Source organism: Narcine bancroftii, chromosome 7, assembly GCF_036971445.1.
Source record: "Narcine bancroftii isolate sNarBan1 chromosome 7, sNarBan1.hap1, whole genome shotgun sequence".
Lineage (NCBI taxonomy): Eukaryota > Metazoa > Chordata > Chondrichthyes > Torpediniformes > Narcinidae > Narcine > Narcine bancroftii.
Genome location: NC_091475.1, coordinates 71,074,902 through 71,087,946, shown reverse-complemented (window position 1 = coordinate 71,087,946; position 13,045 = coordinate 71,074,902). Strand labels below are relative to the sequence as shown.

The following is a 13,045-nucleotide window of genomic DNA, read 5'->3' as shown; positions in this document are numbered from 1 at the left end:
GTCGACAGCATCGAGTCCACGCTGCTGAAGATCCAGCTGCGCTGGATGGGTCACGTCTCCAGAATGGAGGACCATCGCCTTCCCAAGATCGTATTATATGGCGAGCTCTCCACTGGCCACCGTGACAGAGGTGCACCAAAGAAAAGGTACAAGGACTGCCTAAAGAAATCTCTTGGTGCCTGCCACATTGACCACCGCCAGTGGGCTGATAACGCCTCAAACCGTGCATCTTGGCGCCTCACAGTTTGGCGGGCAGCAGCCTCCTTTGAAGAAGACCGCAGAGCCCACCTCACTGACAAAAGGCAAAGGAGGAAAAACCCAACACCCAACCCCAACCAACCAATTTTCCCTTGCAACCGCTGCAATCGTGTCTGCCTGTCCCGCATCGGACTGGTCAGCCACAAACGAGCCTGCAGCTGACGTGGACTTTTTACCCCCTCCATAAATCTTCGTCCGCGAAGCCAAGCCAAAGAAGACATGATGTAATATTGTAATCATACATTTTTAAATTATTTTTTTCTATTTTTATTTAAATGTAATTCTTTATTTTATTCATGTTATAAAATTTTAAATAAAGTCTTTAAAAAAAAAGCTCCATCACACCACAGCATACCACCTGCAATCCATCAGGTTGGTGGAGAGGTTCCACAGGCACCAGGTTTTTTCTCTGACTCCACCATCCCTTCCAGCGGGCACCCTGGGCAGCGATTATGATGTCACAATGCACTAGGTGACTGAGCTCATGCTGCCCTTAAAGGGCTGAATTTGTTAACGACCCTCAACATGATGGCTGTGTTTTTTCCACTGCTCACACCACCACAGGGCTTCATTTTTGCATACTAGTTACATAATAGATGTGTACAAGATTATGAGAGGAACAGATAGGGTGGAAACCAGAGGACATGTGTACAAGGGGGAAGTTTAGGAGAGATATCAGGGGTAAGTATTTTACACAGAGAATTGTGGGTGCCTGGAATGCCTTGCCAGGAATGGTGGTGGAAGGTGAAACACTGGAGGCATTTAAGAGACTCTTAGACTGACACATGGATAGAAGGAAAATAGAGGCTAGGAAGAGATTAGTATATGGGTTGGCACAACATGGACGAATGAAGGGCCTGTACTGGGCAGTTGCGTTCTATGATCTTTGACCTATGATCTTTGACCTGTTTGAATTAATTTCTGCTGTCTACACATTTCCTGATAGATATCAAATGTCTACCAATCTCTAACAGGGAAAACACACAAAATTAGAAATTTGAAGCAGAAATAGGCTCTTACACACACTTTGCCAATCAATATGATCATGTCAGATCATCAAATTCAATTGTCACCACAGAAACAGTTTTCTTTAATCTAATCTATTAAATCCAATGAGGATTTTATACATTTCAATGAGATCCCCGTTATTCTTCTAAATTCAAGTAAATATAAACCTATTTATCCTCATATGTCTTCCTGTTTTCCCAGGCAAATATTTGCTGCACTTTTTATGTGGTAGAAATATCCTCCCCCAGATTAGGAAACCAACAATGCAAGCACTGGTCAAGGTGTGTCATTACCAAGGATATGCACAAGTCACTCATATATGCTAAGAGAAAGAAAGTGATGCTAGTGTGTTTTATTTAATTCAATCAGTTTTTGTGTCTTTAATTGCCTGTAAGGGTGTGTGTGTGTGTGTGTGTGTGTGTGTGTGTGTGTGTGTGTGTGTGTGTGTGTGTAGTGGTGGGTGGCTCTGGGTGGTGTGTATGTGTGTATGTGCATATGTGTGTCTGTAGATGTGGGTGGGTGGATGAGGCTGCACCCTTTATAAGAGCAGTCGTGAAGAGGTCTCTCTTCCAAAATCCACTTATTTCTATAGTCCACTTTTGTCACATAATAGCACCTATTCTGGTTACTGTAATTCAACCCTTTGTTTCACCAGGGATTCTCCTTCTCATATTCCAGTTACTGCAATATAGAACAGACAAGTATCTCCCTCTCTTCCTAGAGATTAGATTTTTTCACTCATGTATGTGCCACAGGGTCTTCTCAATTCCTCTAATCTTCTTTTTCCCCGCCTCTCTTCCCTTGTGACCTGACATAACCATGTTGCTTATAACCAGCTTCAGTCTGTTTTGCAAATCCGCTCCTGTTCCAACATTTGATTTTGTAAAGTCTGGCACCTGTCATTTGAATGGATCTGGGGTTAACAGTACTGCCAGTACAAGGTTGAGTAGATCCAATACTCTTCCCTTAAAGCGCATATTGGCCTGGCATCCATGGTGTCCACTTTAATTCTATTCTTGGCTTGTCTGCTATACTCGGCATTTCCCAACTTACATCTTCATAAGATAAGAGAAAGGAACAGAAGTAGGCCATTCAGCCCATCAAATCTGCTCTTGCTCTTCTTGTCTCTCAGTGTCATAGTATTTGTCAAATGTGCTGTGGTGTGTGTGTACCCTGTAACCAAGCCAACTATATAACCTAAGATACATAATTCTATGTTAACTTCAAACATTATCAATACAGAATCAAAGTTTGGTTGTATAAAGTGATAAAAGAAGGAAAGAGAGGCTTAGGGAGAACGTTCTAGAATTTTGGTTAATAATGTCACAGCTATGAAGGGGAGAGTGAAGAAAATTACAAGTATCAAGAGGCCAAAATGGAACAAATACAGAAATTTCTCTCAATTCCCCACACTGTACCAGGAGCATTTTGGGACAAAGTTGGTCCTCAAGGCCATTTAGTATTGAGATGATGAGAAATTTCAAGGAGCGGATATAGAACTAATCACAAAAAAGATCAATGGAGAAGACAAAGGTAGGTTCTTGGATTTGGGTTATCAACATTAAATGGACTGAATGGCAGAGGTCTTTAGACCAAAGGGCATATGCGGGAACTCAGAGACAGAAAGGGGTGATAAAAGCTGTCTTACCCACGGTGTCTGGATGCACTGGGATCTGATTTTATCCCCACATGAAGTCCACTTTGGAGAAGACCTGAGTGCCATGGAGGTTGGTGAAGAAGTCCTGTATGTGGGGCACTGGGTACCTGTCGGAGGTGGTTGCGTCATTCAACTGATGGTAGTACCCACATAGTCTCCAGCCCCTGGACGATTTCAGGACCATATGGAGCAGTGATACCCAGGTGCTGTCCAAGTGCCAGACAATTCCCAGTTCCTGGAGCCTGGAGAACTCCTCCTTGTCTGCTGGAGATTCTCGGGTGGCAGCCATCTGGGTCTAGCATGCAGCAGGGGGCCCTGTGTGGTGATGTGGTGGAAGACCCCATGCTGGGGCAGGGAGATGTTCAACCATTGCTCTAAGATGGCAGGGATTGGCGCATTGCGCATGTGGTTCCGTTATTTAAAAAGGGTTCAAGGAGGAAGCCTGGCAACTATCGGCCTGTAAGTTTGACGTCTGTGGTAGGTAAATTAATGGAGAAAATTCTTAGAGATAGTACTTATAAACATCTGGATAGACAGGGTCTGATCAGGAGCACTCAACATGGATTTGTGGGAGGAACGTCATGTTTGACCAATCTGATTAAATTTTTTGAAGAGGTGACTAGGAATGTGGATGAGGGTAGCGCAGTGGATGTTGTCTATATGGACTTCAGTAAGGCCTTCGATAAGGTACCACATGGAAGGTTAGTTAGGAAGGTGCAGTCTTTAGGTATAAATTTTAAGATAGTCAAATGGATTGAACATTGGCTGAGAGGGAGAGGCCAGAGAGTGGTAGTGGATAATTGTCTGTCAGGTTGGAGGCCGGTGACCAGTGGTGTGCCTCAAGGATCTGTATTGGGCCCATTGTTGTTCGTTATATACATTAATGATCTAGATGATGGGGTGGTGAATTGGATTAGTAAATATGCAGACGATACTAAGATAGGTGGAATAGTGGATAATGAAGAAGGTTTTCAAGGATTGCAGAGGGATTTGGGCTGCTTAGAAAAATGGGCTGAAAAATGGCAGATGGAATTTAATGCTGATAAGTGTGAGGTGCTTCATTTTGGTAAGAAGAATCAGAATAGGACATACGTGGTAAATGGGAGAGCATTGAGGAATACAGAAGAGCAGAAAGATTTAGGAGTAATGGTACATCATTCCCTGAAGGTAGAAACTCACGTGAATAGGGTGGTGAAGAAGGCTTTTAGTATGCTGGCCTTTATCAATCATTGCATGGAATATAGGAGTTGGGAGGTGATGTTGAGATTGTATAAGACATTGGTGCGGCCTAATTTGGAGTTCTGTGTGCAGTTCTGGTCGCCTAATTATAGGAAGGATATAAACAGAGTGGAGAGAGTGCAAAGAAGGTTTACCAGAATGTTACCTGGGTTTAAGCATCTAGAGTATAGGGAGAGATTGGACAGATTAGGTCTTTATTCTTTGGAGCATAGAAGGTTGAGAGGGGATTTGATAGAAGTATTTAAGATTATGAAAGGGATAGACAGAGTGGATGTGGATAGACTATTTCCGTTAAGAGGAGGAAAGATTAAAACAAGAGGACATGAGTTAAGAATTAAGGCGCAGAGGTTTAGAGGTAACATGAGGGGGAACTTCTTTACTCAGAGAGTGGTAGCCGTGTGGAATGATCTTCCGGGAGAAATAGTGGCGGCGGAGTCAATTGTATTATTTAAGAAAAGGTTGGACAGGTATATGGATGAGAAGAAGATGGAGGGTTATGGGCATTGTGCAGGGAGGTGGGACTAGAAAGGGGTGTTTGGTTCGGTGCGGACTAGAAGGGCCTAATGGCCTGTTTCCGTGCTGTAATTGTTATGTTATATGTTATGTTATGAATTCATGGAGAATCTCGTCGAACTCATCCTTGGCAGCGGTTATAATGCCGATTTCGAGCCTGCGGGCTTATGCTGTGTCCAGTCGGGTGGAGTGGAATGTTCAGGCATTGACCAGCCTTTTTCCCTTCATGTAGGCTGTGAGCTCTGAGGAAGTTGGCCCCTAACAGCGCGGTGCCCACTGAGGCAAGGATGAACCTCCAGTGGAAATTCTCCTTCCCAATCTGGATCTGTGTCCTGCGGGTGCCATAGATCCTGATGGTGGAGCTGATGGCTGCCCACAGGGTTGGACCTCGAGATTGGGTGTGTCTCTAATGGAGTGGGGGGAAGGACGCTAAACTCAGCCCCTGTGTCCTCCAGGAATCGGCGGGCGGTGGATCTGTCCATCACATGTAGGAGGCTGTTTGTGTGGCCAGCTGTCGCAGCCATCAACAGCGGCTGGCCTGGTCATTTCCCTGAAACCTGCAGAGCTGGTGGCACTTACGGGCTTGCACTCCCCAGCGCTGGAGGTAGAAACATCAGGTCGACTGGCCCTCCTCAGGCTTGGTCTTGCAAGTAGCTTCCGATTGGCTGGCTCCTAGTCGTACCACCTGTTTTTTTTAATTTATTTTTCACACTATGAACCATATTGTCCAAAATACACTTAAACATTTCCCTCTTGAATATACACAGTGCCATTTTATCCCCTTTTTCCCCCCTCCCTTCCCTCCCTCCTTCCCACCCCTCTCCCCACCCACTAAACTTTCAACATAAACAATACATCAAACCCATTAAACAATGTCATCACACAATGAAAATAAATAAGAAAATTGTGTCATCTACTTTTACACACTGGGTCAGTTCATTTCATCTTCTTCTCATTCTGTCATTTTAGGTGGAGGAGGTCCGCGATAGGACCTTTCTGTTGTGTTCCATGTATGGTACTGTGATGTTATTGTAATGGTGGGTGGGTGTGTGTGTGCAGTGGTGGGTAGGGGTGTGTGTGTGTGTGTGTGTGTGTGTGTGTGTGTGTGTGTGTGTGTGTGTGTGTGTGTGTGTGTGTGTGTGTGCGCGCGCATGTGTGTAGGTGTGAGTATGTGGATGGGTATAATGGTGGGTGGGTGTGTGTGTGCAGTGGTGGGTAGGTGGGTGTGTGTGTGTGTGGGTGTGTGTGTGTGTGGGTGTGTGTGTGTGTGTCTGTGTGTGTGTGTAGTGGTGGGTGGCTCTGGGTGGTGTGTATGTGTGTATGTGCATGTGTGTGTCTGTAAGTCTGTAGACGTGGGTGGGTGGATGAAGCTGCACCCTTTATAAGAGCAGTCGGGAAGAGGTCTCTCTTCCAAAATCCACTTATTTCTATAGTCCACTTTTGTCACATAATAGCACCTATTCTGGTTACTGTAATTCAACCCTTTGTTTCACCAGGGATTCTCCTTCTCCTATTCCAGTTACTGCAATATAGAACAGACAAGTATCTCCCTCTCTTCCTAGAGATTAGATTTTTTCACTCATGTATGTGCCACAGGGTCTTCTCAATTCCTCTAATCTTCTTTTTCCCCACCTCTCTTCCCTTGTGACCTGACATAACCATGCTGCTTATAACCAGCTTCAGTCTGTTTTGAAAATCCGCTCCTGTTCCAACATTTGATTTTGTAAAGTCTGGCACCTGTCATTTGAATGGATCTGGGGTTAACAGTACTGCCAGTACAAGGTTGAATAGATCCAATACTCTTCCCTTAAAGCGCATATTGGCCTGGCATCCATGGTGTCCACTTTAATTCCATTCTTGGCTTGTCTGCTATACTCGGCATTTCCCAACTTACATCTTCACAAGATAAGAGAAAGGAACAGAAGTAGGCCATTCAGCCCATCAAATCTGCTCTTGCTCTTCTTGTCTCTCAGTGTCATAGTATTTGTCAAATGTGCTGTGGTGTGTGTGTACCCTGTAACCAAGCCAACTATATAACCTAAGATACATAATTCTATGTTAACTTCAAACATTATCATTACAGAACCAAAGTTTGGTTGTATAAAGTGATAAAAGAAGGAAAGAGAGGCTTAGGGAGAACGTTCTAGAATTTTGGTTAATAATGTCACAGCTATGAAGGGGAGAGTGAAGAAAATTACAAGTATCAAGAGGCCAAAATGGAACAAATACAGAAATTTCTCTCAGTTCCCCACACTGTACCAGGAGCATTTTGGGACAAAGTTTTCCTCAAGGCCATTTAGTATTGAGATGAGGAGAAATTTCAAGGAGCGGATATAGAACTAATCCCAAAAAAGATCAATGGAGAGGACAAAGGTAGGTTCTTGGATTTGGGTTATCAACCATAAATGGACTAAATGGCAGAGGGTATCAAAAGATCAAGAGGCCTACTTCTGCTTTGAAGGGCATCGGTGGAAATCCAATCCAATACTGGGAAACTTCTTGTGTAAACATGCCCTCATAATCAAGGATCTCACCTAGTACATCAACCAACATTTTGAGAGTCAGCTGAGTTGTGGGTTTGGAACCGAAATAGGATTTGTTTTCCGAGTGGTGTTGTTATTTCAATTGACTCTGCCTACTGCTTGTGTCAGCTGAGGGGTTGGCAGATGCCATTCTGTCATCAGACAACCTCAAGGGAGCTGATAGAATCCATTGTCCATTTCACATCTTCGCCACTATAAGACAAAAGGAAAGGAAGAAAACACACCAAACATTTCTAAATCAGACCTATAATTAATGGGAATGCTCCGTGTGCATTCAATGGTTCCTGCTGTTGCTTTTGTCCTGCTGTTCCATGAAGTGCCACTCATAATGCTGCTTATAACAATAAAAAAAAGTTATAACCAGCTTTGACCCCAGTAAGGCAGTTCCACACAGTCCAATTGCCTCAAAGCGCTCAAAAATCTTGACAGTGTGAACATTATTTTGGTGGATAACGCTACTCTTTTTGATGCTCTGCGAGGTGAAAAGGAAATTGTTAAACAAATCTTTTTGAAGGAATATCACAGCATCAGAGAAATATTAGCTCATTTTTCCCATAATGTTGCCCCAGAGCATGTTGCCACACAATAACATGCTTTCAGAGGTGCTCAAAGTGTTGCTTCTCTTGACATCAAATGAGCCAGGATGGAAACTGCAACAATTTAAAAGGATATTGCCATTCATCCTGGACTGAATTGGTCCCAGCAAAAATCACTGCTGGGGTGGTTCTGTTAACAGAAAGAACTCAAATTTCACCTTGGCAAAGAACAAACAGCAATAGAAGTGATTTTCACTAATGGAAGTATTAGTTCCAAGGCATCCCTTATAGTTTTCGTAATGCCTGTTTCCTTTCTGAGGGAATTGCAATGATTTCAGTCATATTGGGATCGGCCCAAAGGAATTTAAAAATATGCTGGTTGAGATCCTTGAACATATGGTGAAGAACATCAGAACCGCTGACAGGATGTAGCTCTCACAGCTGGAGGGAGAACAAATGCTTTTATTAGCTTATGACTGAGGGTAGAGTTTCACAGTGGTCTTCGGAAGGGTTCTGGGTATAGGCGGGAAACCAGGGTTATATGTGGGCAGATGGAGATGGAGTCAGGAGGTGGAGCCAGCCATCAGCGCAACACACCTCCAGTGAATCCCCCCTTCACTGCACAGGAGAATACATTTATCTTCAATGTGTTCATGTCAGCGAGTTTTCTTTTAAACAGAGAAACCTGACAGAATGGTCCAACCATTCCTAAAGACACCAACAGAAAGGGATTTAAAAAAAGAGGACATTGTATACATGGTGTAGCAACAGAAGAGGCTGCATCAAGGCTTGGATTCAATAGAAGAAAAGTGTGTCTAATCATGGAGACCTGAAATTGAAACAGGAAATGGCGGAAACAGGAAATGGCGGAAAGACTCTGCCGTAAAGAGCTTCTATCAAAATGGTCCCAGAGAAGTTAAATTAGGAGTACTTTGACAGAGTATATAGAGGTGTTTGGGAGATAAATTGGGGAAGGTTTGTTAGAGCAGGTCACATAAAAACAATTTAAAACACAAAATTTTTGCAAGAGTGTTCAGACTCATGATGGACTGTTATTTGCAAAAGGCAACAAATGTAACAACAGGCAGTTGACCTTCCATGTCTGGAAAGTCATGTGATCTTTCCAAGGAGAGAGCAGAAAAAAAATAGGCTTTGATCTCAGAGTTGGAGGAAGTGAGAGAGAGGAGGGACACAGACATCAGTTCCAGAGAGACAAGCTGGCAAGCTTTGGTAGATGGCCAGTTCAAAGGAGAGGACTGACTGTCTGGTGTTTGCCTTGGAATAGGAGAAACAGAAATGAACTCTGTGGTGACCTTAAAGAAAGAGGTTACCATCTGGCAAATCCTGAAGGGGGCAAGTTTCATCAGCAAGATACTGATTAAAAAGGAATCAGTTGTGAATGTCCTGAAACAAAAAAACTCGCTCTGTGAAAGCCAACATGAACCCTTCTGAGTGGTAATTATTTACCTGTTAAGCACCAAAGCCTGGTGATCTTTATTATTGTTATCTTTTGTGCACAGTTCAAGAATTCCCTCCATCTAGTGAGATTGGACTGTGAACCAAAGAACTTTGCTGAACTTACACACACATTACACACACATGCACTTAGCATTAGATGGGGGTTAAGTGAGTCAATAGAGAAGTTCAAGTTTGATTCTATTTTCATGTTCAAAGATAATTAAAAGCAACTTTTGTTTAAGTAACCCTTTGTCGTGGTGCATATCTATTGCTGCTGGGCTTTGGGGTCCTCTAGACTTGTAACACGTGGAACTTCAGAAAGGGATCGACTCTTCTGAATTGCACCTTATTATAGAAGAGACAGCAGAGCTGAACCGCTAGTCCAGTTCAGCTCTAAAATAAATGACTTGAAGCATCTGAGCAGGAGAATTTGGTGGCATGTACATAAGCAAATTGTAGAGATGCACCAAAATTCTGAGTTGTGGCGGCCACACAGGTCTATAAATTCTGAAGCAAATCGAAATAACCGCAGTGTGCAATGTGACAGAAAAAGAGGTAATAAATATAAAAGAGAAACATAAGTATTCACAGGTGCAGTTACTGCAAAAAAAATGTGATGTTTCAACAGAGCCACCAGATCCTTTCATGATGTCAAAGACCCTGAAATGCCATTCCAGGCTTCACTAGGACAGTGCTGGACTGTGATGAGCCAAGTGAGCTATGTACTTTTGCATCACGACTGCAAAATTCCAGGGCAAATTGGAAGTCTCAAGATTTGAACACAGGGGTGCAGTGCTGATGGAGCTCACCAGAGTGTCACTCCGGGACCTCTGTAAAATAAGGCAAAATAACCAAGCGGGGAATTTTAACTAGTGGGGAGTTTAACACTGGCCACCTATTAAATACAGGGGATGTTGGGGAGGAAATGGGGAGATGGTGTACTTGGCACAAATGGATTCTCCTTCATTTTCCTGATAAATGTGTCCACAAACCCTTCCCCATTGGGCTTGGGCACAGGAGTGAATCTCTCAATAGCTGGAGGCTTCATCATATCGAGAGCTGAAGCCTCCACAACAACTGGCTTCGCCATGACGAGTCATCTCTGCCAGGAAGAGGTGGCGGGCTGAGGGGTGAGCAGGCCACTGATTGGGTGCCAAAGCAGCCAATCATATCAAGGCGGCTTCATCTTATTCAATGAGGTAACGGGGAAAATAAAAACAAATTAGGAGGAATATTTCACTTTGTGTTGTAACATGAGTGGTATAAATCAGATTTGCGCTGGAATTATTCACCGGTATCCCAGTAGGATTGCCCCATATCAGTCAGAGGTCAGATTTGAAGCGGGAACAGTGAGGGCTGTGGAAGGAGTGAGGCTGGCGGCATCCCTGTTCTTGGCTGCAACAAGATGCCGAGAGCAAAAGGTTAAACCAGGAGGAAGAAGTTTGACTACAGGGTTGATCAGAAAAACCTGAAGAAGATGGCGAGGAAAGAGGCTCTTCTGATGGAGTGGTGAGTGCAGTGGGCCGGGCTGACACACAGTCCTCTTACACTGCTGGTAAATAATTCAACAATGAAACGGGAAATAAAATGTTTATGGAATTTGATTTGGGGAATAAGATGGGCAGGTGGGACATAGATAAGCCCTCTGATCTTCATACCACTGTACCACCTCCTCGAACATTACACTACAAGAGTCTACTACATTTATCCATCAGCCACGTGTGATGAGCCCAGAGGACCCCAAATCCCAGATGCAGTGGAAATTGACCAAGACAAATGGTTACCTAAACAAAAGTTGTTTTTAATTTCCTTTAAACATAAAAACAGGATCAAACTTTAACTTATTACTATTAGCTTGACCTAACTTAACCCCCTTCTAATTCTAAGTGCTTGTGTATGTAATGTGTATATGTTCAAGAAAGTTATTTGCTTTAATAGTCCAATCATTTACTTCTCACTCCTCCAAGTTCACTGATATCAGGAAATTCTTATACTATGCACAGAATTTAACATTTATGAATTTTCTCCAGGCTTTCGAGCTTAAAGGAAATTGGTTACTGCTCAGGAAGGCTCTTGTTGATTTCAGAGAGAGATTTGTTGCTTGTTCAACACACACAAACTGATTTCCTCTGATCAGCCACCTCAGTGTCTTGCCAAAGAAACTTGCCTCATTATGGGTTTTCTAAATGATAACCTCTTCTTCCAGGTCATCACAGAGTTGCTTTTGTTTCCCTTATTTCAGATGAAACACTCTAGCCAGCCATTTCCTCTTGAAAAGAGTACAAGGGTTTTCAACAGGTCGAACTCAGAACTCACAACCCGTCTTCAAAATAGGGTTTTCAACAAGCCTGCCTGCTTGTCATGTTGCAGCTTCCAAAAGCTACTGCAGAACGGATCTCTCTCTCTCTCTCTCTCTCTCTCTCTCTCCCTCTCTCCCTCTAAAAGAGAAATCTTGTTTGATCTTTCCTCTCTCTCTGCTTGTAAAAACCAGAAACCTTCAAAAGGCTCCAAACCCAATCCTCGAAAGATTTTATCAGCACTTGAGCCTGGACTTCTTCATCTGCACCTGCTTTTGAAATTCTGTCTCAAAGCAGATCTATTGCCTTTGCAAAATCCTTGGTGCCTACATGTCTGGCTTCAGCCAGAGCTCTTGCATTTTAAATGAGACATGAAGTGTAAGTATCTCTTTGTAAAGTGTCCTACACTAAACCCCCCCAATACCTTTTATAAAAATTTATATATAATATAATACATAATATAACCCATAACGCACGGTTCTGTGAATGTGACTGTTTTTATTCTGATTCAAACACCACGTGGTGATGATGTAATGGGGGGGGGGCAGCAGCGGCAGCAGGGGGGGGCCTATTATACTGACCGCTTGCTATTGGCTATGGCTGTGGAGATGGTCCACCCTACTGGTATAACAGATGGAAATGCTTTCCCACTGGCCAGTTTAGTGGTGGTTCTAGTCTCTTAATAAAAGTCCAGTATTAGTATAATCCTTGTCTATGGCATATCAATTTTATTAAGAGACTAGAACCACCACTAAACTGGCCAGTGGGAAAGCATCTCCATCTGTTATACCAGTAGGGTGGACCATCTCCACAGCAGGGGTGGCCAACCTTTCAATTTTACATTTTTAATTTAGACATACAGCTCAGTAACAGGCCATTTCAGCCTATGTGTCTGTAGCACCCAATTAACCTCCACTCCTGGTACGTACATGTGGCCTAAAATGGCCTGTTACCATGCTATATGTCTGAATTAAAGATTAAAAATTAAAAGTTTGGCCACCCCTGCTCTACAGCCATAGACAATAGCAAGCAGTCAGTATAATATGCCCCCCCCATTACATCATCACCACGTGTTTGTGCATGAGGAAGACTGTGTAAGGTCAATTAGGCTGGAAGGGACTTGATGCTGCTTGAATGCAGATTCTATGCTAATGATGTTCGGCCCTCCCAGTATTTTCTTTTTCCTTTTTCTGTTCGAATCTGGTGTTTCTGATCCAAGGAAGTGACCATTTGCTTGATTTTGGAGGAATTGTAAAAGTTTCCCCCATGGTTGTCCTCCCGAGTCAGATGCAGTAAGACAGTGCGAAACCAAGAAAGTCTGCCGACACTGGGGCCGAGTGCAATACACAAAAATGCTGGAGGAGCTTAGGAGGTCACACAGCATCCAGAGGAAGTAAAAGCTAATTAAAGTTTCAGGAATCTTGGAAAGCAAGTAGACTAAAAAAAATCAGGCGGTGGGGAGAAGGAGGTGAGGGGGAGGAACACAAGCAAGAGGTGGGAGAGTAGAAGAGAAGGAGAAGGAAGCTGATTAATGAT

General features: G+C 43.3%; 1 long non-coding RNA gene across 1 annotated transcript in view; it reads left to right on the top strand.

The window, feature by feature from the left end:
- The first annotated feature begins 782 nt into the window (after positions 1-782).
- Positions 783-13,045, top strand: part of LOC138739873 (uncharacterized) — a 31,078-nt gene continuing 18,815 nt past the window's right edge. The window contains exon 1 of the long non-coding RNA XR_011342507.1: positions 783-939. This is a non-coding gene — a long non-coding RNA (uncharacterized lncRNA). The remainder of the gene's footprint in view (positions 940-13,045) is intronic.